Source organism: Capra hircus, chromosome 5, assembly GCF_001704415.2.
Source record: "Capra hircus breed San Clemente chromosome 5, ASM170441v1, whole genome shotgun sequence".
NCBI lineage: Eukaryota > Metazoa > Chordata > Mammalia > Artiodactyla > Bovidae > Capra > Capra hircus.
Genome location: NC_030812.1, coordinates 102,076,290 through 102,103,305, shown reverse-complemented (window position 1 = coordinate 102,103,305; position 27,016 = coordinate 102,076,290). Strand labels below are relative to the sequence as shown.

The 27,016-nt window shown below is 43.2% G+C and overlaps 1 pseudogene; it reads left to right on the top strand.

The window, feature by feature from the left end:
- LOC108633341 overlaps positions 1-27,016 on the top strand; it is a 166,320-nt pseudogene that overhangs the window by 19,830 nt on the left and 119,474 nt on the right.

Genomic DNA, 27,016 nt, shown 5'->3' with positions numbered 1-27,016 from the left:
GAGACTTTAAACCTAAATTATTGTAGCCTTGAACTATCTATATAAATCCATCCCATAATTGTGGGAGATTTTTCCCTTCTTTGTGGAAACTTTTCTTGTTCTGATTGAGCTTGGGTAGTAGAAAAAAGCTCAAATTTATAGCCAGAGTCAGAGCAGGCATTATTAATTGGCCCAGTGAGGGGATCCTATCTAGTAATACCATAGTGACCTGAATATGACTATAATTTTTAAGTAAATTTTCTCAGGGCCAACCAGTTAGAGTCTGGTAGTAGAGAAATTTACCAAGGTAACCCAGAACTAGACACAGGTAATTGGCCACAAACCCAACAATTGGATTGATTTTTAAAGCTAGTATAGGATCAGGCCTATGATAGAAAAGCATTTGACTTATATGCAAAGTTCTAAGAAGTCAAGAAAACATAAATGATCATACGAATCAGGTCCCTCATCTTGGGGAAGCTGTCTACCTCTGATGTCATCGTCTGCTCATCCTGGTGTAGTGTAGCTTCTCCTGATAAAAGTCCTTCCATCCATGTTGGAGACAGTCCCTTAAATTATGTCTTTTTCCAGTCCTGGTCGCAGGTCATGAGGCATCTGATCTTCATCCAAAGATAGGTTACTGAGATAAGCTTCAGAAACAAACTTAGGATGTTTTTCAAGAATTCATTTAAATTTTACATCGATATCACATAACAGCAAAGAACTATCTAAGAGATGAGTCTTACTAGATGCAGACCTCCATTAACAACCTGGGATTTAACGTTTTGAAATATCTTTTTCTCCTTATAGTTACCCTAATTTTTATTAAATATAACCAAATTAAGGCTAGTTTATTTGCAAAATAGGTCTGTTCTCACTGATTTTGGTCTGATGATTTTTATAACCATACTTGATTATAGGCTTTTTATTTTGCTGAAACATTTATAGAGTCTCAGACTGAACTTTTAAAATAAAACAGGGCTGGGAAACTCACACCAAAGGCTTATCACAGATTCTGCCTAACAAATCTAGGTTAATTCTTCCCTTTTTAAGGTCTCAAAAATTTCTTGAGATTTTTGTATCCATGAGATAACCTTCCTAACTCATTTGATGAACTTACTGGAAACCTAAGAACTTCCAGTTTTTAGAGGAGTCAGAAAATATAATTGTTTTGTTTATAACGTTTAATTTTACCAAAGTATTGTCATAATTAGTTTGAGAGGAAGATTTTTCTCTACTCCCTGAAAAACATGAGATTCAAACCCATAATTTTTCAGATAGAAACCATAAAAGTTATAAGCATATTTACTGGTTCATTCAGTCCTTTTGCTAACTTTTGTGAAGTCATCAGGTTTTCCATTAAAATATCAGGACATATCAGAATGTTAAAAACTCCATATAATTTCTAGGGTATCTGTATTAGTTAATTTACCATACATTATAACATGAGTGGATTTATTACTCATTTGATAATCTTTTCCATGTAATTTAACCAACCAAATAAACACAGTTTAATATCTCTCCTTGGGATGTTCCAGGGGCCCTCTGAAGCACCCCAAAGTTAGCTAGAGATATAAAAGCTCATATCTCATTTACATTTTTAGAAGTTTCTTCACTTGAGGTAATTTCCTTGTTGGCAAGCTTGTAACAAATATAATATTTAACATATTAATCCTAGGTACAATGAAAATATTCTACTTAACGTCAATTATTTTAAGACATGTGTATATTAGATAGGTCAACAAACAAACATTAATATCAGGTATTTAACAATGAATATTTCCCAGTTCACATGAATCTGGAATTTATTGTTTAATTTAGAATTACTTGATTTGTAAGCACTTACCCTTTTTTAAAAAAAGCCAAATAAATAGAGCTCATATACATATTAACCACAAAAATATTACCAAGACATATTTAGACAGACACAGTGCAAGATCTAGCTTTAAGTCTTTTTTATTTTTTTCCTTTTTTCCTCAGTGTCAGGAGTTAGAGATGGTCTAGATAAGTGTTCCTGAGAGCCCTGGTCTCAAGGCACAGGGAAAGAAAATCAAGTTCTAACAAAATGGCAGCAGGTCTAAACCACATGGTGGCCAGACAAAGCAAAATTTCCTTCTCCAGGGGATCTTCTCGACCCAGGGATCGAACCCAGGTCTCCCATATTGCAGGCAGATGCTTTAACCTCGGCTCCACCATGGAAGCCCTTAAATACAAAAATATAGTCTCTCAGGAAACCTGCTATAGAGACACAGAACTTCAGATCTAAGTACTAACATCAAAGATTTCAAGGGAAGGAAGGAAGCCAGGTTGAAAGAAGAAGGGGGATGAGGCAGGAGAGGGGGGCAAAAGGGGTGGCCTTACAAACATCTCCTGCCACCTACAGACACCCAGGCTTTACGGGACTTTTCCCTGGGCTTCCAGAGAAGGGAGGACAGGAACTCGGCCCTACCAGAAATCAGAACCAGAATTCGAGTTCTCTGCCAAGAGGAGGTGATCAGTCTCCAATCCTCAGCTCAGGCTGAGGGCCCTTCGACCAGATTCCTGCGTCCAGGACCGGTGGAGGGACTAGAAAAACAGGGAAGGATAGGAAGGGTTAAGAAGAGGAAAGAGAGAGGGGAGGGGAGAGAGGTCAATAAAGTCTCTTGTTCCTTACCAGTCGGGGCACTCTGGCTAGTTGTCCGCGTCAGGAGGAGACCAGGGACAAAAGGGTCCTGGTTTCCAGCCGCTGGGTCTGGTCCATTGGCAGGCAAGCTGACCCTGAGTACCCCAAGTGGTCAGGATGTCAGTCTCGGCTTTTTCACCAATAACGATAGATTTTGCACCCTAGATTTGAAATCAGAAAAATGGTCAGTCATAAGGGACAAAGGAGTAGAAGTCACTTGCCCCATGATTACAGAGAAGAACACAGGAGACAAAATGAACACACAAAGAGCAGAGACAATGCCGGCACTCACACAGACACGACAAACAGATAACAAATACACATCGGCCGAGAACACAGCACTAGGTCTTCCTGGGCCCCCCTGAAACTTTCTTTCCTTGGGGTAATCTTACCAACAAGGCGTCCACAGAGCCAGCGGCCTTCCCAGCACAATGCCGGGCCTCGGCCTTATGCCGGCTAGGTTTAGTCCCCTTACAGAGCCAACCGCCTTCCCAGCATGATGCCGGGCCTTGGCCTTACGCCTGCTACGTTTACCTCCTTCGGGCTAAGGAACCCCTTCTGCCAGGAGGGTGTTATTCTCCTCAGTCAAAAGGCATCCCGGACGAGCCCCTAAATGTTATGCCCAGTGTCCAAGTCCCCAAAACTGAGAGAATAAGACATCTGCAGCAATGCAAAAGCATAATGGGGTTTATTGCTAGCTCGAGCTAGGGCTCAAGTCTCATCCAGCGCAGTGGAGTCTTGATGAGAGCCCCGAGCTCTGAATCACATCTACTTTTATACAGATGGTTCTTTGTTCCTGTAACAGCATAGCTGATTGGTTAAACCGTGCGTGTGCACGGGACTTTTAAACCTCACATCCCTATCCGGATTGGCTCAGGTCTGGCGCAGGTGGGGGGCTACGGGGATTTTTTTCTGATTGGTTGAGCTACACTCCCTGTGGGAGTTCCCAGTGCCTCAGCTTTCCTAGAGACTAAACCTCAGGCCTAGCCTGCCCCTTAGAGCCTGTCCTGGCTTCAGTTTGGTCCTAACAGGTATATATGTGGGTTCATTAAATTTGGAAAAATTCCATCTATCATTGTAAAATATTTTTTCTACTCATAGCTTATACTGAATCTCCAAATGACATATCTTACTGAAAGGTTGTTGAATCATGACGCCGGGATTTTTGGCCCCTGGAGGAGAAGAATTCAATCCGGGGCCAGAGACGAGGTTTGATCACTCAGAACTTTTGTGTAATAAAGTTTTATTAAAGTATAAAGGAGATAGAGAAAGCTTCTGACATAGGCATCAGAAGGGGGCAGAAAGAGTGCCCCCCTGCTAGTCTTCAGCTGGATGTTATATAGTCACTAGCAGCCTGTTAATGAAAGAAAGGAATAAAACTCAGAATGGCACCAGGCCCCTCACCCTTAAGATGCATTTTGTGATAATCTTGGCACCAAATGGTTCATCTTGGGCCATAAAATGATTAACTTGAATCTTGAAGAAGGGCATATCACCATACAAATAGTTTCAGTTACATAGATTCAGTTCAGTTCAGTTCAGTCGCTCAGTCGTGTCTGACTCTTTGCGACCCCATGAATCGCAGCACGCCAGGCCTCCCTGTTCATCACCATCTCCCGGAGTTCACTCAGGCTCATGTCCATTGAGTCCGTGATGCCATCCAGCCATCTCATCCTCGGTCGTCCCTTTCTCCTCCTGCCCCCAGTCCCTCCCAGCATCAGAGTCTTTTCCAATGAGTCAACTCTTCTCATGAGGTGGCCAAAGTACTGGAGTTTCAGCTTCAGCATCATTCCCTCCAAAGAAATCCCAGGGCTGATCTCCTTCAGAATGGACTGGTTGGATCTCCTTGCAGTCCAAGGGACTCTCAAGAGTCTTCTCCAACACCACAGTTCAAAAGCATCAATTCTTCGGCGCTCAGCCTTCTTCACAGTCCAACTCTCACATCCATACATGACTACAGGCAAAACCATAGCCTTGACTAGACGGACCTTAGTCGGCAAAGTAATGTCCCTGTTTTTGAATATGCTATCTAGGTTGGTCATAACTTTTCTTCCCAGGAGTAAGCGTCTTTTAATTTCATGGCTGCAATCACCATCTGCGGTGATTTTGGAGCCCCCCAAAATAAAGTCTGACACTGTTTCCACTGTTTCCCCATCTATTTCCCATGAAGTGATGGGACCGGATGCCATGATCTTCGTTTTCTGAATGTTGAGTCAACCAGTCTGTTGTTCCATGTTCAGTTCTAACTGTTGCTTCCTGACCTGCATACAGATTTCTCAAGAGGCAGGTTAGGTGGTCTGGCATTCCCATCTCTTTCAGAATTTTCCACAGTTTATTGTGATCCACACAGTCAAAGGCTTTGGCATAGTCAATAAAGCAGAAAGAGATGTTTTTCTGGAACTCTCTTGCTTTTTCCATGATCCAGCGGATGTTGGCAATTTGATCTCTGGTTCCTCTGCCTTTTCTAAAACCAGCTTGAACATCAGGAAGTTCACGGTTCATGTATTGCTGAAGCCTGGCTTGGAGAATTTTGAGAATTACTTTACTAGCATGTGAAATGAGTGCAATTGTGTGGTAGTTTGAGCATTACATAGATTAGAGGAACAATATCTGAGTATACCTTACTGGTTTGTCAAGTAGGTTCTGAGCCAAAAGGCGGAACCGACTTGAAGACAGAGTTTGGGGTAAATGCATAGTACATTAGCCTAGCTTAAGATAAACATTTCCATAAGAAAAAGGCACTGGTTAACTTCAGGTGAAACCAGGTGTCACTATGGCAACACAGAATTTTAAGAGAAACCTCCTTTTAAATTTGTATAGAGAAGGAAAAAATATCGCTTGTTTGTTTCCTCCTGCCACTTAAGCTAAGTCACTTCAGTCGTGTCTGACTCTGTGCGACCCCATAGACGGCAGCCCACCAGGCTCCCCCGTCCCTGGGATTCTCCAGGCAAGAACACTGGAGTGGGTTGCCATTTCCTTCTCCAATGCAGGAAAGTGAAAAGTGAAAGTGAAGTCGCTGAGTCATGTCCAACCCTTAGCAACCCCATGGGCTGCAGCCTTCCAGGCTCCTTCATCCATGAGATTTTCCAGGCAAGAGTACTGAGTGGGTTGCCATTGCCTTCTCCGCTTAAGAGAGATAAAAATATCTGACACTTGCAGGCTATTTCCTCCGTTTGGAGACCCCTGGCCTTCCTGCCTGTTACCCTCTCATTACATGGTCTGATATTCCGCATGCCACTAATTTTCCACTCGTATGTTTCTGCCTTTTTTCTCTATTTCAATTTGGATAGTCAATTGCTATGTATCAAATTTTCAGTTCTTTTATTCTGCAATGTCTAGCCTCTTGTTAAGTTAATCCAGAACATTTTTCATTCCAGATATTGTATTTTCTATTTTGGAAGCTCCATTTGCTTATTTTTTTCTAGTTTTTTTCTCTACTTGTTTTTATACCTCACTGTGTGTGTTAGTTGCTCAGTTGTGTCTGACTCTCTCAGTTCAGTTCAGTTCAGTCGATTAGTTGTGTCTGACTCTTTGCAACCCCATGAACTGAAGCATGCCAGGCCTCCCTGTCCTTCATCATCTCCTGCAGCTTGCTCAAGCTCGTATCCATTGAGTCAGTGATACCATCCAATCATCTCATCCTCTGTCATCCCTTTCTCCTCCTGCCTTCAGTCTTTCTCAGCACCAGGGTCTCTCTTCCAATGAGTCAGTTCTTTGCATCAGGTGGTCAAAATATTGGAGTTTCAGCTTCAGCATCAGTCCTTCCAATGAATGCTCAGGACTGATTTCCTTTAGGATGGACTGGTTGGATCTCCTTGCAGTCCAAGGGACTCTCAAGTGTCTTCTCCAACACCACAGTTCAAAAGTATCAATTCTTCGGCGCTCAACTTTCTTTATAGTCCAACTCTCACATCCATATATGACTACTGGAAAAACCATAATTTTGACTAGACATACCTTTGTTGGCAAAGTAATGTCTCTGTTTTTTAATATGCTGTCTGCTGCTGCTGCTGTGTCGCTTCAGTTGTGTCCAGCTCTGTGTGACCTTATGGACAGCAGACCACCAGGCTCCTCTGTCCAAGGGATTCTCTAGACAAGAATACTGGAGTGGGTTGCCATTTCCTTCTCCCAATATGCTGCCTAGGTTGGTCATAACTTTTCTTCCAAGGAGCAAGCATCTTTTAATTTCATGGCTGCAGTGATTTTCCATCTGCAGTGATTTTTTAGTCCCCCCAAATAAAGTCTGTCACTGTTTCCACATCTATTGCTATGAAGTGATGGGACCAGATGCCATGATCTAAGTTTTCTGAATGTTGAGCTTTAAGCCAACTTTTTCACTCTCTTCTTTCACTTTCATCAAGAGGCTCTTTAGTTCTTCTTCACTTTCTGCCATAAGGGTGGTGTCATCTGCATTTCTGAGGTTATTGATATTTCTCCTGGCATTCTTGATTTCAGCTTGTGCTTCATCCAGTCCAGCATTTCTCATGATGTATTCTGCATATAAGTTAAATAAGCAGGGTGGCAATATACAGCCTTGACATACTCCTTTCCCAATTTGGAACCAGTCTGTTGTTCCATGTCCAGTTCTAGCTATTGCTTCCTGACCTGCATACAGATTTCTCAAAAGGCAGGTCAGGTGGTCTGGTATTCCCATCTCTTGAAGAATTTTCCAGTTTGTTCTGATCCACACAGTCAAAGGCTTTGGCATAGTCAATAAAGCAGAAGTAGATGTTTTTCTGGAACTCTCTTGTTTTTCCAATGATCCAGTGGATGTTGGCAATTTGATCTCTGGTTCCTCTGCCTTTTCTAAATCCGACTTGAACATCTGGAAGTTCACAGTTCATGAACTGTTGAAGTCTGGCTTGGAGAATTTTGTGCATTACTTTGCTAGCTTGTGAGATGAATGCAATTGTGTGGTAATTTGAACATTCTTTGGCATTGCCTTTCTTTGGGATTGGAATGAAAACTGACCTTTTGTCTGACTCTGTGTGACCCCATGGATTGTAGCCTCCACGCTCCTCTGTCCATGGGATTTGCCAGGCCAGAATAGTGGAGTGGGTAGCTATTCCCTTCTCCAGGGGATCTTCCCAACCCAGGGATTGAACCTAGGTCTCCTGCATGGCAGGCAGATTCTTTACTTTCTGAGGGCTTCCCTGATAGCTCAGTTGGTAAAGAATCTGCCTGTAATGCAGGAGATCCTTGCTTGATACCTGGGTCTGGAAGATCCTCTGGAGAAGGGATAGACTACCCATTCCAGTATTCTGGGCTTCCCTTGTGGCTCAGTTGGTAAAGAATCTGCCTCCAATACAGGAGACCTGGGTTCGATCCCTGGGTTGGGAAGATCCCCTGGAGAAGGGAAAGGCTACCCAGTCCAGTATTCTGGTCCGGAGAATTCCATGGACCATATAGTCCATGGGATTGCAAAGAGTTGGACATGAGTGAGGAACTTTCACTTCACTTCTGTACCTCCTGAGCCACCAGAAAAACCCAAGATATATTTATATTAGAGGTTTAAAACCTTGTCAGCCAATTCAATCATCTCTAATACCTGGATTTGCTTTTAATGATGTACCATTAAAATTTTTTGTTATGGGTTATATATTTCTTTTTAGAAGCCTAGTAGTTTTTTGACTGGATGCCAGGCATTGCTAGGCAGTCTTATACCAGAAAGAACTGTTGTTCAGTTGCTAAGACATTTTTAACTCTTTGTGACCCCACAGATTGCAGTATGCCAGGCCCCCCTGTCCTTCACTATATCCCTGAGCTTGCTTGGAGTCATGTCCATTGAGTCAGTGATGCCATCTAACCATCTCATCCTCTGCCAACCCCGTCTCCTTTTGCCTTCAATCTTTCTCAGCATCAGGGTCTTTTATAGTTAGTTCACTTTCAGCATCAGGTGGCCAAAGTATTGAAGCTTCATCTTCAGCATCAGTCCTTCCAGTAAATATTCAGGACTAATTTCCTTTAGGATTGACTGGTTTGATCTCTTTGTAGTCCAAGGGACTCTCAAGAGTCTTCTCCAGAGCTGCAACTCAAAAGCATCAGTTGTTTTTGGTGTTCAGCCTTCTTTACGGTCCCAGGCTCACATCAGTGCTTGATTTGTTCCTCTAACTGTTATGCCCAAGTCGCAAAATCTCCCAAAGACCACCAGGGAGCCAATATCCGATGCAAAAGCAAGAGAGTTTTCATTACCAAGCTCGAGCTGGGCCTCCCACAGATACTGACACAGCGGCTATAGGGAGGAGCCCCGGGTTTTGGATTACATTGCTTATATAGGGAGTAGACATGGAAAAAAAGGATTTCTGGTAGGGGAACGTCTGATTGGTTACTTTCTTTCAAAGGGTTGTGTGTTGGTTCTTGATTGGTCCCTATTGTCTAGGTAGACCACAAGTTCCTGAGCGTTAAGTCAGGAGATTTTGGTCTGGGGTCCGATTGGCTCATGGGTCGTGGGGTGAGGTCAGGTGATTTCCAAAGGCTCTTGGATTTCCAAAGGCGCTTTTCCCGGAACCTTACAAAATGGAGTTTTTCTGTTAACAAAATGGAGTAGCTTAGGTCCTTCATAACAGGACAATTTGAAATAACCTGTTCTTAAGTTTGGAGAAGGCAATGGCACTCCACTCCAGTACTCTTGCCTAGAAAATCCCATGGATGGAGGAGCCTGGTGGGTTACAGTCCATGGGGTCACTAAGAGTCTGACACTACTGAGCGACTTCACTTTCACTTTTCACTTTCATGCATTGGAGAAGGCAAAGGCAACCCACTCCAGTGTTCTTGCCTGGAGAATCCCAGGGACGGGGGAGCCTGGTGGGCTGCCATCTATGGGGTTGCACAGAGTTGGACATGACTGAAGTGACTTAGCAAAGCAAAGTTTGGTGATCCTTGGTTTTGCATGATACAGTTTGCTTGAAGCACTCTGTTGAATTTTTCACTTCAGTTATTGTATCCTTGAATTCCAGAAATTCTGTCTGGTTTCCTTTTGTGTTTTCTGTTTTTCAGTATATGTGCTGCCAAATTGAGCACTGTGTATTCCATTTATTTATTTTTATTAAACTTTGCCATTTGTTCGTGTACTCTTTTCCTGATGGTACTTGATTATCTGTTTGTGTTCACTTACAGTCACTGAGTTTGACACAATGATTTAAAATTTTTTTGTCAAACAGTTCATAAATTTTCATTTTTTTCAGGGTAGGTTGCTGGAGACTTACTGGTTTCCTTAAGTGGTATCATATCTTCCAGGTTCTTCATGATCTGCGTAGGCTTACATTAGTGAGTGTGCATTTGAAGGAGCAGACACTTCTAGAATTAACAGAATGATTTCAACAAATAAAGATCTACTGCCTTGTCCTTGAACCAATAGGACTGCCCCTGGTCTTGTGGTCACCAAAGCTGGAGTCAGGTTACATGGCTGCTGTTGGGGCTGCTGTTGTGTCTCTGGTCAGTGGCCCTGTTCGCAGGTGCATGGATGGGTGTTGCTTCCTCTGGGTGCTGAAGTGGGCAAGATTGCCTCCCTTGTGTGGTAAAGTGAGGCAGAGCCTAGGTTGCAGGGTGCATTAGAATCTGCACTCACACTCACGTCCACAGTTGACAATCCTGTTGTCAGGGATGCCAAATAGTGTGGCATTTGGATGTCTGGGCAGAGAGGACTGCCCAGGACCAAGTGGTGCAGGGTTGGCGCCACATCAGGGAGCAGCTTCTGTGTTCACAGTTCTGTCTGGAGTTGGCAGGCATGTAGCTGGGGACACTGTTTCTGTGGGAGAATGAGGGTTGGGGAACCTTTGTTTTTGTCATCTCACTGATGTAAGATATAAACACAGAATTAGCACAATGATAGAATTAAAATCAATTAATATCACTCCTTAGCATTTTCTATAATTCCTGTCTCAGAAGAAAAACCTGTATTAGGAGCTTTTTGGCAAACTCAGTGTAAGCTTACACTCTTGTAAACTCATGTAAACTTCAGCTCAGAACTCACTGTCTCCCAGGTTCATTGACAAATCCCAGGTTTTCAAGAGAAATATCTAAGACCACCCCTTGTCTCTCCTGTGACTCTCTGAGCTTACTTAACATAACAGATTCATCTTTTCTCCCATTTAGGTCATCTAAGAAATTCTTGGAATATTTTACCATCAAAAATTATCAGAAAAATAAAATTCAGTAGCATAAAAATGGATTAGTTATTATGTCAGTATTTCTTCTCTTGGGCCATCATCCATCTACAGGTCGGCATACATACATGGATCCAACCTTTATGCTTTTCTCCACCCCAAGCCACTTGAGGAGTGGCTCATGGCGGAGAAAACTGATCAGACTATTAGCCCCACAAGTCTTAGGAAAGCTTTCTAACTTTGTCTAGATGATAGGTCTCTACTGTCTTATAGCCATTTTGCTCTGGGTTAGTTCTGTTCTTCATGTCTCTATACTCAAGTTTGAGTGCCCACACATTATGCATTATATCTTTGGGATCTATAGGTCCCAGGCTCCTAAATGAGAAATATACTTCTCCAACCAATGCTAAAATATACATTCCTGGTGTTCAGCCATTACAGATGATCTGTCTTGGGACCTGTAGTTTCCTGGCCTCTAGATAAGGAATTCATATTTCTAATCAACGTCAAAGGATACATTTTTGGGATTCAGTCATTCTAAGCTGACCCTGCTTCTGGGTTTCTTTTCAGAAACTTGCTCATGAAAATGCAACTCTGACAGTGACTTTTAAATTCTTTCTTTATGCTCCACACCTGGAAAAGAAAAGCTTTCACATCACTGCCTGTGACATATTGTTTCCAATTGTCAAGCCAGGATCATGAACACTTACTGGGTTTTTTGTTGTTTTTCTCTTAGGATTTGTGCGTCTGGCTGAGCACAAATGGACCCTGCTCAGGGCGAGTAGAAGTACGTTCTGGAGAAGACTGGACCCCAGTGTCTGATGGGAACTTCACACTCCCCACTGCGCAGGTCATCTGTGCAGACCTGGCATGTGGCAAAGTTGTGTCTGTCCTGGGACACATGCCCTTCAGAGAGTCTGATGGCCGGGTCTGGGCTGAAGAGTTCAGGTGTAAAGGGGAGGAGCCTGAGCTCTGGTCCTGCCCTAGAGTGCCCTGTCCAGGGGGCACCTGTCACCATAGTGGAGCTGTTCAGGTTGTCTGCTCAGGTGAGACGCAGATCAGGACTTTAACTTCCCTGCACACTCTGTTAAGGTGAGAAAACATGAGATTTAGTTGAAATTTTGTCTTTTCCAACCAGCATACACAGAAGCTCAGCTCATGAAAAACGGCTCCTCTCAGTGTGAGGGGCAGGTGGAGATGAATATTTCTGGACGATGGAGAGTGCTCTGTGCCTCCCCCACTGGAGTCTGGCCAATGCCAATGTTATCTGTCATCAGCTCTGCTGTGGAGTTGCCATCTCTACCCCAAAAGGAGCAGAAGGAAGTGATCAGCTCTGGAAAGCCCAGTTTCACTGCTTGGGGAATGAGTCCTTCCTGTGGGAGTGCCGGGTGGTCCTGACTGTTCCCATGGAAACATGGCCTCTGTGATCTGCTCAGGTAAGAGAGAGAAGGGCTACTGGTACCCAGGATGCTCATGGAGTGAAATGTCCTCAAGAGCAGAGAGCGAGGGAAAACTGGCTTCAGAAGTTTGAAGTTTCACAATGAAATACAGGTTCTATTGTTATTCATTCATTTTTCAGATCAGGGGCAAGAAGCATTAAGGGAAACACATTTGTTAAGTAAACATGGCTATTTAAGTATAATCATGGAGAGGAATGTATAAGAAGTAAGTATATATATCTCAGTCAGGGTAGTTTTTTTTTTCTTTCCTGCTGAATCATGTGAGAATTACCATACCCATCAGATTCCTTTACCATGTATCTCACCATGTATTTCTTAAGTACAAAGACATTATTCAATTTCAGGAAATTCTGATTTCACAAGTTATTATTAACTGTTTTTTTTTTCTGAAATACATCTGAACCTGAAGTTGTTTTCTTTTGGTTTCATAGTAGGAAAATTTAAATATAAATTCTCTATTTTTTAATAAGGCAGAATTATTCAGATTTTCTGTTGGTTCTTGTGTCATTTAAACTAGTACTATTCAAAGAATTTTCACTTTAGCTAAATGTTTAAGTCTTGGTAAAGAGGAAATGATATCAGCATCATGGTGGTATAAGATATCCCTCCTATTTGCTTCTCTCTGTAACAAGTAATTAACCATACATCCATGATTAAAAGAGCTTCTGTGAAAGTTGTGGGATCCAACATGAAGATGATCACCCACCTGGGCATCCAGTGAGGCAGATAGACATCGGTACAGATTGGACTCAGTCCCAACCCCCTGGACTATGGTCATGCAAAATCTGGAAAAACATGGTGAGTGCTGACTTGGTTAGTCACCTAGGAAAATTGTTAGAAGTCCAGGATTCCTGAAGGGAGATTTCAGTACTCTGTTGAAGCCAAATGAAAGTTTGAATGATTGGAGAGGATTAAAGAATTTTGCCAGGGCTGCCCCTCACTCCAAGGTGACACAGCATAAATTTGAACTATCCAGTGGGGCCTCTCCAATGGGGGAAAGGGAGAACAGTGAGCTAGTGCCCACTCAGTACTGCTGGGGAGACCAATTTCTCTCCAGCAAAACCCAGAGTTCTGGGGTTGAACCTCCTTGACTGTGGGCAAAGAGGAAACATGAAAGGTCATTAAAAATGGCAAAGGGAGTAAAAGGGATGCAACTTAGTACTGACTATGCTCAGGGCTTGAGCAGGAAGCCCATCCACAAGCCTCTAGGAGAATGTCAACAAAAGTCTCCCTCTCTAGGCCTGTGGATACTAGAATTCCCTGAGTACTAAACTCATACTTACTGTCACCGTTCTGACAGCTGCTTTTGTATGTTCCCAAGTGTGGAAATGAGAGCAAACTCCGGTACATGGAGTGATCTTGAAAAAATAGACCAGAGTCTGTGGGCAAGGAGGTAACCATAGACTTGAGATGTAGCACAACATTCTGCAAAACAGAAGAGAGGTTTCCAACTGCCTGGTGAGTTGTAAGCATCAGACAAAGCATAAAAGCTTGTTTCTGTTACAAGAAGGAACAAGAAATGTAGAGCAAGTGAGTCTATATAAGGTCAGAGAAGAGTACACACTCCCTTAAGGTAATTAGTAAAGATTTGATGGGGTGTCTTCTACATCTAAAGCGAAAGCAGCAGGGAAAAATTGCAAGGAACTTGAAGAATCAAGGAAAGATGTCATCACTAAAGAGTAACAGTAACTTTGCAAAACTGACAAAGATACACATGTCAATGACATGGAACTTTGTGATCCAGCTCGTAAAGAATCCAACATCGCTGTTTTGAGGAAACTGAATGAACTACAAGAAAAGACAGAAAGACAATTCAGTTAAGTCAGGGAAATAATAGATGAACAAAATGAGAAATTTAATAAAGAGAAGTTATAAAAAGAATGAAATAGAAATTCTGGTGCTGAAGGATTTAATAAATGAAATGGAAAAAATGCAATAGAGAGCATCTACAACAGAGCAGATCAAATTCAAGACAGAATCATTGGCTACAGGATATAACCTTTGAAATAATCAGTCAGTGGAGAACTAATGGAATGAGTAAAAAAGAACAAAGATATCCTATGTGATTCATGGGTCTCCATCTGACATACAAATATTATTAAAGTAATTGGGGGTCTAGAAGAAGAGAGAGAGAGGGTGGGAGAAAGTGTATTTAAATGAATAATAGCTGTGAACTTTTCTAACTTGGGGAGAGGCTTGAAAATTCAAGTTGATAATGCTAACAGGTCACCACTGGACATGGAACAACAGACTGGTTCCAAATAGGAAAAGGTGTACGTCAAGGCTGTATATTGTCACCCTGCTTATTTAACTTATATGCAGAGTACATCATGAGAAGCGCTGGACTGGAAGAAACACAAGCTGGAATCAAGATTGCTGGGAGAAATATCAATAACCTCAGATATGCAGATGACACCACCCTTATGGCAGAAAGTGAAGAGGAGCTAAAAAGCCTCTTGATGAAAGTGAAAGAGGAGAGTGAAAAAGTTGGCTTAAAGCTCAACATTCAGAAAACAAAGATCATGGCATCCAGTCCCATCACTTCATGGGAAATAGATGGGGAAACAATAGAAACAGTGTCAGACTTTATTTTTTTGGGCTCCAAAATGACTGCAGATGGTGATTGCAGCCATGAAATTAAAAGACGCTTACTCCTTGGAAGAAAAGTTATGACCAACCTAGGTAGCATATTCAAAAGCAGAGACATTACTTTGCCGACTAAGGTCCATCCAGTCAAGGCTATGGTTTTGCCTGTGGTCATGTATGGATGTGAGAGTTGGACTGTGAAGAAGGCTGAGCACTGAAGAATTGATGCTTTTGAACTGCGGTGTTGGAGAAGACTCTTGAGAGTCCCTTGGACTGCAAGGAGATCCAACCAGTCCATTCTGAAGGAGATCAGCCCTGGGATTTCTTTGGAGGGAATGATGCTGAAGCTGAAACTCCAGTACTTTGGCCACCTCATGCGAAGAGTTGACTCATTGAAAAAGACTCTGATGCTGGGAGGGATTGGGGGCAGTAGGAGAAAGGGACGACCGAGGATGAGATGGCTGGATGGCATCACGGACTCGATGGACATGAGTCTGAGTGAACTCCGGGAGATGGTGATGAACAGGGAGGCCTGGCCTGCTGCGATTCATGGGGTTGCAAAAAATCGGACACGACTGAGCGACTGAACTGAACTGAACTGAACAATCCGAATGCAAAAGACCTTCTCTCAGAAACACTATAATTAAACTGTAAAAATCAAAGATGAAGAGTCATAGAAGTAGCAGAAAAATTACTGAATAAAGAGGAATAACTAAAGGAATATAACGTGCTGTTTAAAATTTGAAACTCCACTGGTCACATGCAGGACTAGCTTGTTCACATTTCTTAGGGCCATAGATTGATGACTTATATACAGTTTATCCACATACACAGACTGTCTTCATGAATGATCAATGAAGCATAAAGCAAACATAAGTGGTATTTTTGTTAATAGTAGCAAAATATAGGGAAAATTTGGAAAAATTCCACTTATCATAGTATAAAAAAGTGAACACTCAGTCATGTCCAACTCTTTGTGACCCCATCTACTGTAGCCTACCAGGATCCTCTGTCCATGGGATTTTCCAGGCAAGAGTACTGGAGTGGGTTGCCATTTCCTTCTCCAGAGCGTCTTCCTAACCCAGGGGTTGAACCAGGTCTCCCGCATTGCAGGCAGACTCTTTACCATCTCAGTCATCCGACTTCCTTTATCATAGTATGAAGACTGTTGAATATGTAGGAAGAAACTTAACAAAATATCTAAAGGACTTTACACTGAAAGTCACAGAGCATCTAAGAAAAGAAAGATGTATACCAGGTTCATGGATTTGAAAACATAAGAGGGTTGTCAATTCACTTCAGCTGATCTATATGATCAATCTAATTCTAATCAAAATCCAAGCAATATTTTTGTAGAACTTTATAACTCAATTCTAAATTATATACTTAAATGTGAAGGAACTAGAATGGACAAAACAATTTTGAAAAAGAAGGGCAAAAATAGAAGCAAACTAATTTCAAGTTTTCTGCAATGTATCCAGAGCAATGTGGTCATTGAATAAGGATAGCTAAATATATCAACAGAACATAAAAGTTCAGCAATAGAGATCCAAATCCATATATAAGTTGAAATTCTACAAAGACACAGAGATATTTCAAAGGGGAAAATATAATATTTTCAAAAAATCATCTGCTAACTGAATATCTGCATGGGAGAAAATGAACTGTTATACTTATTTCACATTGTTAAGTCCCATTCCCCCATCTTCACTCTACAGAAAACCCCAATCCATCAAAGTAGCTGCAATAAATGGTTATTCCCATAAAAATTCAATTATAAAACTTGTAGTAGAAAATATAAGAACAACTATCATGATCCTGGAGATGGCATTAATTGTTAAAAAATGAGAAGTGATTTTCATCAAAATTAAAATATTTTTCTTTTTAAAAGAAAACATTAAGAAAACGAAAAGGCATTCCACTGATAGGAAGAAATTAATTGCAATAAATATGTCTAACAAAGGACTTGTATCCTGAGGAAGTGAAAAATTTATAACAGAAAAATAAGAAATACCCAGTTTAAATGCGGGCAAAATGTTAAGAAAGACAATTCCCTAAAGATGATATACAAATGGCCAATAAATAAATGAAAAGATACTCAATATCACTAGTTATTAAGGAAATTCAAATTAAAGCATGAGATAAATTCACAAACTAGAATGACTTGAGTTAAGGAGACTGACAATTCCAAGTTTGGAGAAGGATACTGATCCACTAGAACCTTCATATACCGATGATTATAATGTATAAGAAAATGGCTCTTAGACAACTTTATGTTACTCAAAATTTCTATTACCCAAGAGGAATGAAAAGATATGTCCATAAAAAATTTAAGCTAGAAAAGTCAGAATATTTTTATTTAAAAGAATAATATACCACTCTAATTTTCTTTAGAGAAAGAATGGAAAACAAATTATGGCATATTCAACAATGTGAAGGTTTAAACAATACAAAGAATAAACTACTCATAAATCCAACTACACAGAAACTCTCAGTGCGTGCTGACTGAAAGAAGCCATGTGAACGGGATTACCTATTGTATGATTTTATTAAATCTTAGAAAACACAACTAATCTATTGTTGTAACCTGGAAGGGTTAGTTTAAAATTTACATTGAATCTTCCTGTGTGACTTAAACTCTTTTTTGTTATTGTAAACCTATATGATGGCCTGCCTCAGAGAGATAACCTGAGTTGTCCACCTGTGAAGAAACGCTGGGCTGGATGAAGCACAAAATGGAATCAAGATGGCTGGGAGAAATATCAATAACCTCAGATATGGAGATGACACCACCCTTATGGCAGAAAGTGAAGAAGAGCTAAAGAGCCTCTTGATGACAGTGAAAGAGGAGAGTGAAAAAGTTGGCTTAAAACTCAACATTCAGAAAACTAAGATCATGGCATCTGGTCCCATCACTTCTGGGCAAATAGATGGGGAAACAATGGAAACAGTGACAGACTTTATTTTGGGGGGCTCCAAAATTGCTGCAGATGGTGACTGCAGCCATGAAATTAGAAGCTGCTTGCTCCTTGGAAGAAAAGTTATGACCAACCTAAACAGCATATAAAAAAACAGAGACATGACTTTGCCAACAAAGGTCTGTCTAGTCAAAGCTATGGTTTTTCCAGTGGTCATGTATGGTTGTGAGAGTTGGACAATAAAGAAAGCTGAGCGTTGAAGAATTGATGCATTTGAACTGTAGTGTTGGAGAAGACTGCTGAGAGTCCCTTGGACTGCAAGAAGAACCAACCAGTTCATCCTAAAGGAAATCAGTCCTGAGCATTCATTGGAAGGACTGATGCTAAAGCTAAAACTCCAATACTTAGTAAATGACCTGTAAGTGCTTGGAATAAGGTGTATTCTGTAATTTTGAGATGTATGTTTGTTAAATGTGTTAGCTTAAAAAATAGTCACAACCTAAAAAAAAAAAAAAGTCACAACCTAGAAGTTAAGAGTTATGTTCTATTTGGTGGGAATTCTCAAGACTTTGAGCCTGGGGGACAGCATGTCAAGCAGCCTCGAGAAACTGCTCCAAGGAGGTGGGGAAGGAGTCAGGTTATATCGAAGTTGCAACAAAGGAGGCGGGTAGTCTGAACATCCAAGATTATTGTTCATTAAGGAAAACCAGATAACATCACTCTTCTGTACATGGGAAGATGCAAGCAGCCAGGCTCACTGAATTCATTCTTTTTATATGCATCTCAGCTATTCGGGGCCAGGATCCAGCTTCTTGATTTTATTACATCCTTAGTTCTCTGCTCACTGCTCACTGTGGGGAGTTGAGGCAGCTGACAGCTGCTGGATCACAGGCATTATTCTTCCTTTGGGGCTTCCTTTGTGGTGCCCTCCAGGCTCAGAGATTCACATTTGGAGGCTCCCAATTGCTGATGGCTCTGACATTCCTGTTTACTGATGCGGCAGGACATACTCCATTTTGTAATCACACTGTTCACATCTTCTAAATATTTACTGATTGGTTTTACTGCTTCACTACTGAGTTATTGATGCTGAGAGTGTTTTCTAGTTACTGTTCCCATGAAACAAAATTACTTTAAAATCTAGTCACTTAAAGCGACCATTTTTTTCTGCATAAAACAGATCACCGTGCATTTTTCCTTCAGCCCCAGTGGTATTTCCTCACTTCCTTTCAGTCCTCATCGACAGCACTGCCCAAGCCCATCAGGTTTCTGCTAATAATCTCCTCCACCCCATCTAGCTTCTGCCTGTTACTTTGGCCCAAAAGCAATGTCACAAGTTTTAGGTGGCATCCCAAATTTGAGTCATTATGGATAAAGATGCTATGCATATGCATATACAAGTCCTTTTGAACACAATACACACACTTCGTTTGTCTTCATAAATTCTTAGTGATATAGTAAGTTTAAGTGTTTAGTTACTATTGCTGCATAACAAAATTTCCCTCAAAACTTACCAGCTTAAAACTCCTTTTAATCTTTTCTCATGATTTCCTGCGTAAAGAATTAGGGATGTGCTCTGATTTGTATTGTCTTGGAGTCTTATCAGGTTGTAGCCCAGTATCAGCTGGGGCTGACATCATCAGAGGACACAACTGGGCTGGGGATGCAGGATGGTTCATGGACAAGCCTGGCAGCTGGGTTGAACTGGATGCCCAGAGACCTGCACATGATAGTCTCTGCAGGACAGTCTCAACAAGGTAGACTTGCCCTAAAGCAAAGTCTCAAGTGATTACACAGGAAGCTGCCTGAGTTTTCAGACCTACTGCTGAGAGTCAAGCAATGTTACTTTCACTCCCTTCTATTGCTTACTGCTGCTGCTGCTGCTAAGTCGCTTCAGTCGTGTCCGACTCTGTACGACTCCACAGACAGCAGCCCACCAGCCTCCCCCGTTCCTGGGATTCTCCAGGCAAGAACACTGGAGTGGGTTGCCGTTTCCTTCTCCAATTCATGAAAGTGAAAAGTGAAAGTGAAGTCACTCAGTAGGAATTCACAAAGGTCAGCAGAGCTTCAAGAGAAGGAGTCATAGATCTGAATTCTCAGTGGATACGACAGTAAAGATTTTGTGGATATGTTTAAAAACTTCCAACTCTCCCAGCCCTCTGATCATTGCTGTTTCTGCAGGAAACCAGACCCAGGTGCTGCCCCAGTGCAACGACTTCCTGTCTGAACCAGCAGGCTCTGTGGCCTCAGAGGAGAGCGCCCCCTACTGCTTAGGTGAGGGTCCCACAGGACAGAAGACCCTTTTCATTCCCGGGTTCAACGCCCCACCGTCTCATTTCTCTCTCCTCAGACAACAGAGACGTCCGCCTGGTGGACTGAGCCGGTCCCTGTGCCGGGAGAGTGGAGATCCTTGACCAGGGCTCCTGGGGCACCATCTGTGATGACGGCTGGGACCTGGACGATGCCCACGTGGTGTGCAGGCGGCTGGGCTGTGGAGAAGCCCTTAATGCCACGGGGTCTGCTCACTTCGGGGCAGGATCAGGGCCCATGAGGCTGGATGACCTGAACTGTGCTGGAAATGAGTCCCACGTGTGGAGGTGTCCTTCCCGGGGCTGGGGGCGGCATGACTGCAGACGCAAGCAGGACGCGGGGGTCATCTGCTCAGGTCTGTGCTGCACACTGTCCTGTCTGAGGGTTGGGTGGAACCCTGGAGTACGGGGGTCTGAGCCCTGAGGGAGAGATGCTGAAAGGACCAGAGTAGAAGGCTTCCTCCCATTGAGGCTGACTTTTCAGCAGACGTGAAGACGAGGTGCTTTCACTTCCTCCTGCAGCAGCTGAGATTCTGGTCTTTTCTTCCCAGTAGTGTTTCCTGGCAGAGCCGTTTCTCAGTTTCCCCGTGAAAGCAGGGCTCTTTCCTCTGTTCCCTGTGGAAGTACAGTCTGGAGATCCTGTTGATGTTTTAATGAAAGCACAGACTTACTCTGTTCAGCTCTGTATGCTAGGAGTCTGACGAGGGTCTCTGTGGGCCAACATCCCAGTGTCCACAGGGCTGAGTTCCTCCTGGAGAGTCTGGGGAGGACTCCTTTCCCAGCCTTTCTTGGGTTCAGCGTGGCCTCATTCCTTGTCTCAGAGCCCTCTTTCTTCTTCTTCAGACAACATTCTCTCCTCTGACCTTCCTTCCATGTCTCATCTCCCTCTAAACACAGTCAAAAAGAGAATTCCAGTTTTGCAGATGGTAGGTCTAAGGATGTGATTGTGTGTATGCATGTTGAGTTTCTCAGTCATGTCTGACCCTTTGTGACCCCATGGACTATAGCCCGCCATGGTTCTCTTGTCCATGGAATTCTCCAGGCAAGAATACTGGGGTGGGTTGCCATTCCCTTCTCCAGGGGATTTTTCTGACCCAGGGATCGAACCTGGGGCTCCTGCATTGTAGCAGATTATTTGCCATCTGAGCCATCAGGGAAGCCCAAGAATATGGTTACACTGGGTTTACTTGGTTAATGTATAATGTTTCAGGTTAATATCACCATCCCAAGGTCCTAAGTTTCTAGTCTATCTAAAACTATCTGCAAAGTCTCTTTTGAAATGAAAGGTAACATTCACAGCTTCCAGGGATTAGGACTTAGACAATTGTGGTTTATTATTCTGCCCATCTCCCCAATATCCACATCACTTCCCTTTCACATACTCTTTTAGAGGTTTTTTCAGAAAGCATGATTCTGCTCCCCTCCCTATAGAAGTTCAGGTTGGTCTTCCTCTCTGTTTGTATCCACTACATCATTGTAGTAGAAGTAGAAAGACAGACATTAAAGACAAAGTCAGTTGAACTGGAGACAAATCTTGTATTCAGTCCTGTCACCTAGTGGGTATCTCCTCCTCAGCAGGGTCAGGAATTTATGGTCACAGTTTCTTGAGAGGAAACCCAGAGCACTGAGTGGAGTGCTGACTGTGTCCTTTCTCCTCCTATTTCAATCAGAGTTCCTGGCCCTCAGGATGGTGAGTGAGGACCAGCAGTGTGCTGGGTGGCTGGAAGTTTTCTACAACAGGACCTGGGGCAGTGTCTGCTGCAGCCCCATGGATGATGTCACCGTGTCCATCATCTGCAGTCAGCTTGGCTGTGGGGACAGTGGAAACCTCAACTCTTCTGTTGCTCTTAGGGAAGGTTCTAGACCTCAGTGGGTAGGTGGAATCTGGTGTCAGAAAGCTGATACCTCTCTCTGGTAGTGTCCTTCTGACCCTTGGAAATACACTTCATGCTCTCCAAAGGAGGAAGCCTACATCTCATCTGCAGGTGACTTACTGTCTGTTTCTATGTCTGTCCCAACCATGTAGAGTGTTGTTAGACTGATTTTATATTTTCCAATGTAAGGGATGAGTTGAAACTGAGTCTACAAAATGTGCATGTGTGTGTTTGTGTGTCTCTGTGTTTGTTTGTTTGCTTTTGTTTTGGGATGTGGAGACTGGTAAACAAGTAAATAGAGAAATTTTTTTCAACAGGTGCGAAGATGCAGTGAATGTCTCAGCCAAGTAGATAATGAGCCTCTGTTTACACCTGTTGTTTGGACTGAGCCAAGGACCTTAGATAATATTATTTGGGGACAGGACCACCTCCAGCTATTCCTGCTCCAGTGTTTCCTTGTTGTTTGCAGGAAGAAGACCCAAGAGCTATCCAATTGCTGCCCCCTGCACAGGTACATCAGTCCTGCCCCCTCCCCTGTGGCTCCCAGGGGCTCCTTCCTCCCACCAGGGCAGTCACAGGAGGGGCTGCTGCCTTTTCAGACAGAGAGAAGCTCCGACTCAGGGGAGGAGACAGTGAGTGCTCAGGGCGGGTGGAGGTCTGGCACAGCAGCTCCTGGGGCACCGTGTGCGATGACTCCTGGAGCCTGGCAGAGGCCAAGGTGGTGTGTCAGCAGCTGAGCTGTGGCCAGGCCCTGGAAGCCATGTGGGCCGCAGGGTTTGGTCCTGGAAATGGGAGCATCTGGCTGGATGAGGTGCAGTGTGGGGGCCGGGAGTCCTCCCTGTGGGACTGTGCTGCGGAGCCCTGGGGGCAGAGCGACTGCAAACATGAAGAGGATGCTGGTGTGAGGTGCTTTTGTGAGTGAGGGGCTTGGGGTCCACCCGGATTGAGCTGGGGCATTATGGGGTAGTAGGCTAAGCTGGGCATGATGGGGAGTTTGTATCCAGACAATGTCCCGATGCTCGATGACCTTGTGACATGGAAGGAGGGTCTTCTGGGCAGCCCAGGTGGGTGTCTCTGCCTGCCCTCCTCGGACTTCTGGTTGTCACCACCCACTGGCTGTACATGTCTTCTCAACATCAGCAGACTCCACTCATGCCCCAGGCTTACAGAGGTGGCTCCTTCAAAGTGGCAGGATGGCCTCTCACAGCCCTGTGAGCCCCAGCCTCTGTCTACACTGCAAGAGCCAGGCCTGTCCCTTCTCAGCCTTAACACTGGTCCCATGGGTGTGGGAGGGTCATTCTGTGTGTTGTTTTTCTCCACTTTCGGCTTCCTGTCAGATGGTGAGGACAACAATGACTCCAGATCTGTTCCAGGTAATAGAGGTGGACCTGCTTCAGCTGAGTGTTGCAGAGGAGAGTTTCCCTCCTCATAGAGAGGAGATGTAAGGGGGACAGTCTTCCTCTGATGGACCAGAGGGATCCCCTGTGTCCAGATCGGGTCTGTCCTTCTCCTCTGGCTGTTCTGTGATGTCTCACATCTGGGTTCTCTGTGTTCCAAATCATAAGTGACACACACTGGTTTTAAAAATAACATTTGCAAAGCAGTTTGTCAAAATATTTTAGTAATGTTCAATGGTGGGAGAGTTGCTTTCAGATATATATTTTCAAACAGGAAATATTAAGATATGTAAAATCATGTTTTGGTTTATGGACACATCAAAATGAAACATGGTCTTAGAGAAAAAAAATCTTTTGAAACAAGGAGTGACTGGTGCTTCTATTTAGCAGCTCAGAAACTCTGGGTCAGAAGGGATCTTAGGTATTTCCCAGACCAACCCACTTACTGTGGTTTCATCTGACCCCTGCTCTGCCCTCAGAAGCCCCAGAACAGAGGACTGATGCCCCAGGTGAGGATTACAATGATGCTGAAGAGGTACCAGTGCCTGGGGCTCCTCCTGCCTCTCAGGAGAGCAAGGAGGAAGTGCTCCCAAAGAAAGAAGATGGGATGAGGTCTCAGACACATGAGAGGGATTAGCTGATCCCCTATAATCTTTGGTCTCTGTCTGGGAAACGGTGAATTTGAGCTCCTCAAAGCCAAGCCTCTTTACAGTTTCAAAACATGGGTAATCTCATGCATTTGATGGGCTTCCCTGGTGGCCTAGGTGGTAAGGAATCTGCCTGCAATGCAGGAGACCGAGGTTTGATCCGTGGATCAGGAAGATCCCCTGGAGAAGGGAATGGCTACCCTCTCCAGTATTCTTGCCTGGAGAATCCCAATGGACAGAGGAGCCTGGCAGGTTACAGTTCATAGGGTTGCAAAGAGTCAGACACAGCTGAATAACTAACACTTCACTTCACAACCGTATGCTATCTTTAATGATGTCAGACTCCTTGGGGATGAGGAATCACTGTATTTTTAGCATTTATGTCTCCATAATGCATGGAGATGGAGAATGCAATGGCAACCCACTCCAGTATTCTTGCCTGGAGAATCCCAGGGACAGAGGTGCCAGGAGCCAGCGTGGAGAATCCCGCCCAGGCAAAGGTCATGAGGAAGAGGCGTGATGGGCAAAGGCAAGATCAGGCCTCGAGGGATATCCCCTGGACCTTTTCGAGCATCTACCCCAGAGTCTGTCTGCTTTATTGTATTATGCCTGTCACCAATGTTTCTGACATTAACAAGGGGCTATCCCCCGCCACCTTTCTCTGGAAAAAGTTAACTTAGAGCTCCAGTTAATAAGCCTCCTGGGCATAATAAGAGTGTTTCAGTCTAAAAACCTGCCTGACAAGTTTATCTGGACTCTCACAACCACATGTAATTGTTCACAGCCTCCCAACCGTGAGAGGCATGAGACGCTTTAAACTTTCTAAATACAGAGCCTTTTGGTAAGTTAGAAATTGTTAGTGTAGTATTAGTGAATGGTTAGAATAATGTTGGTGGAGGGTTTCATTGTGAGCCAATATTTTCTTCTAAGTCTCCATATCCCTTGCCCTCTATATACATTAATTGATATAGCTGATATATGGAAAAAATAAATAATAATCTTTGATATTAATCACGTTAGACCTTAGGCTAGTAAATTCTTTTCTTGATTATAGCCCACTACACCCTTACCCTATAGGAATGTAACCTTATCTAGTGCTTTAGGAGAGTGGCACCTGACTTAAGAAAAATCACCTGTGGAGAAAATAAGTTTTCTGATTGACTAATCATCATCAGAAAGGGTCATAAAGTGTTAGCTGGCCTCTTGGCCAGAAGATGATGTAAATCACCTGAGAACTTTGTATATCGGAAGGAATGCAGAAAGAAAGCGTGGTCTCATAAGGGTCAGGACTGTTGACCCTGCATGACTTTGTATTATCCATTGATCTCTATGTACAACTTAAAGTATAAAAGCTTCCCTGGAAAATAAAGAGACAGTTTCTTAGAAATCTAGTTCCCCCCATGTCTTCTTTTTTCTCTGCTTTTCTGGCTAATTCCCGCCTGGAGCACAGAGGCTCGCGGTGTCTACTTATTTGCCTGGGCTTCTAAGACCTGAATGGGAAGGCGCTCTGCATCTTCACTCCCTTGGGTGACCGGGAGGGTGCCTGTAGCCTGCATAGACAGTGCAAGTCCCTTGTCTTGGGGCTTTATTGGCTTCCTGTGTAAACCAAGGAATTTCAGCCTCTTTTCTCCTCTATTTTCTCCACTACACTGTTCTTTCCTAATCTCTCTTTCTATCTCTAAATAAATAATCTCATCTAATTGCCGACGCTCTCCACACTTCAGATACTCTGGATCCAACCAGAGCTGGACCCCGGCACAGAGGAGCCTAGTGGGCTGCCATCTATGGGGTAGCACAGAGTCAGACATGACTGAAGTGAATTAGTAGCAGCAGCAGCAATGCATGGAGAAGGGAATGGCGACCCACTGCTGTACTTTTGCCTGGAAAGTCCCATGGACAGAAGAGCCCAGTAGGCTACAGTCCATGGGGTCGTAAAGAATCACACTCGACTGAGCAACTTTACTTTCACTTTTCACTTTCAGGCATTGGAGAAGGAAATGGCAACCCACTCCAGTATTCTTGCCTGGAGAATCCCAGGGACAGAGAAGCCTGGTGGGCTGCCATCTATGGGGTCTCACAGAGTTGGACACAACTAATGCAACTTATCAGCAGCCACAGCTCTATAATGCAACATAAAATTTCACTTTATATGTGATATGCTTGCATTAAAATTTATAGATTAGGGACTTTTCTGGTAATCCAGTGTTTAGGACTCTGCACTTTATTGCTACTGCCTGGGTTCAATCCTTGGTCAAGGAACTAAGATCCCACAAGCATTGTGTAGTGGCCAAAAGAAATAGATCACTTATAGATTAATTGAGCATATTTACCAAATCCAAAAATAGACAAGTGTTTTTATAATATCTCTGTGCTTCCCTGTATGTGAAAGATAGAGATTTTATTTTTTTATATTTTATTTTTTTTAGAGATTTAAAAAATGTATTGCAGTATTGAAATTTGTGAGGCATTCTGATAATTTAAGATGGGCTCTGTTTATAAGGTTGCAATGATGTGTACAAAGTCTATGGTATATGGTGGCCTTAATATTAAACCATGTTGGTGGATTACTGTGTCGGGGAAGTGTGTGATTTCCTTGGTTCTGTCTCGCTGCAGCAAAAATTTGAAGTGACAGATGGACCAGAGTTACAGCTCAGTTAAAGCTCAGTTTTATTTGGCAAGCAAAAGAAAATACATCCTCGAGGTGTGAGGGCAGGTCGACTGGAAAGAAGCAAAGAGAGGCAACGAGAGAGGCTCAGTTTTGGCTCCTCTTTTTATATGTTTTGTCTCCTCCCCTGAACCAACCCTATGTTAATTGGGCTAGCCAGGAGGGCTGTTTGTTTCACCTGAGGTTCTCACTCCAGTCTTTGGACCTTCTTTTGTTCTATTTTCGTGGGCTTTTCTCTTTGTCTTTCAGACACCACTATTCTGGACTCCTTCTCCCCATTCTAACTACCTAACAATTGATTCAGAGTTTGTGATCAGCTAAGGTCTAATTTCCTCCAGATATTTTAGTGGTCAAGAGAAAACATTCTTTCTCTGGAAAGGAGTATTTCTCCATCTGAGGGCCTGTGTGGTCCCT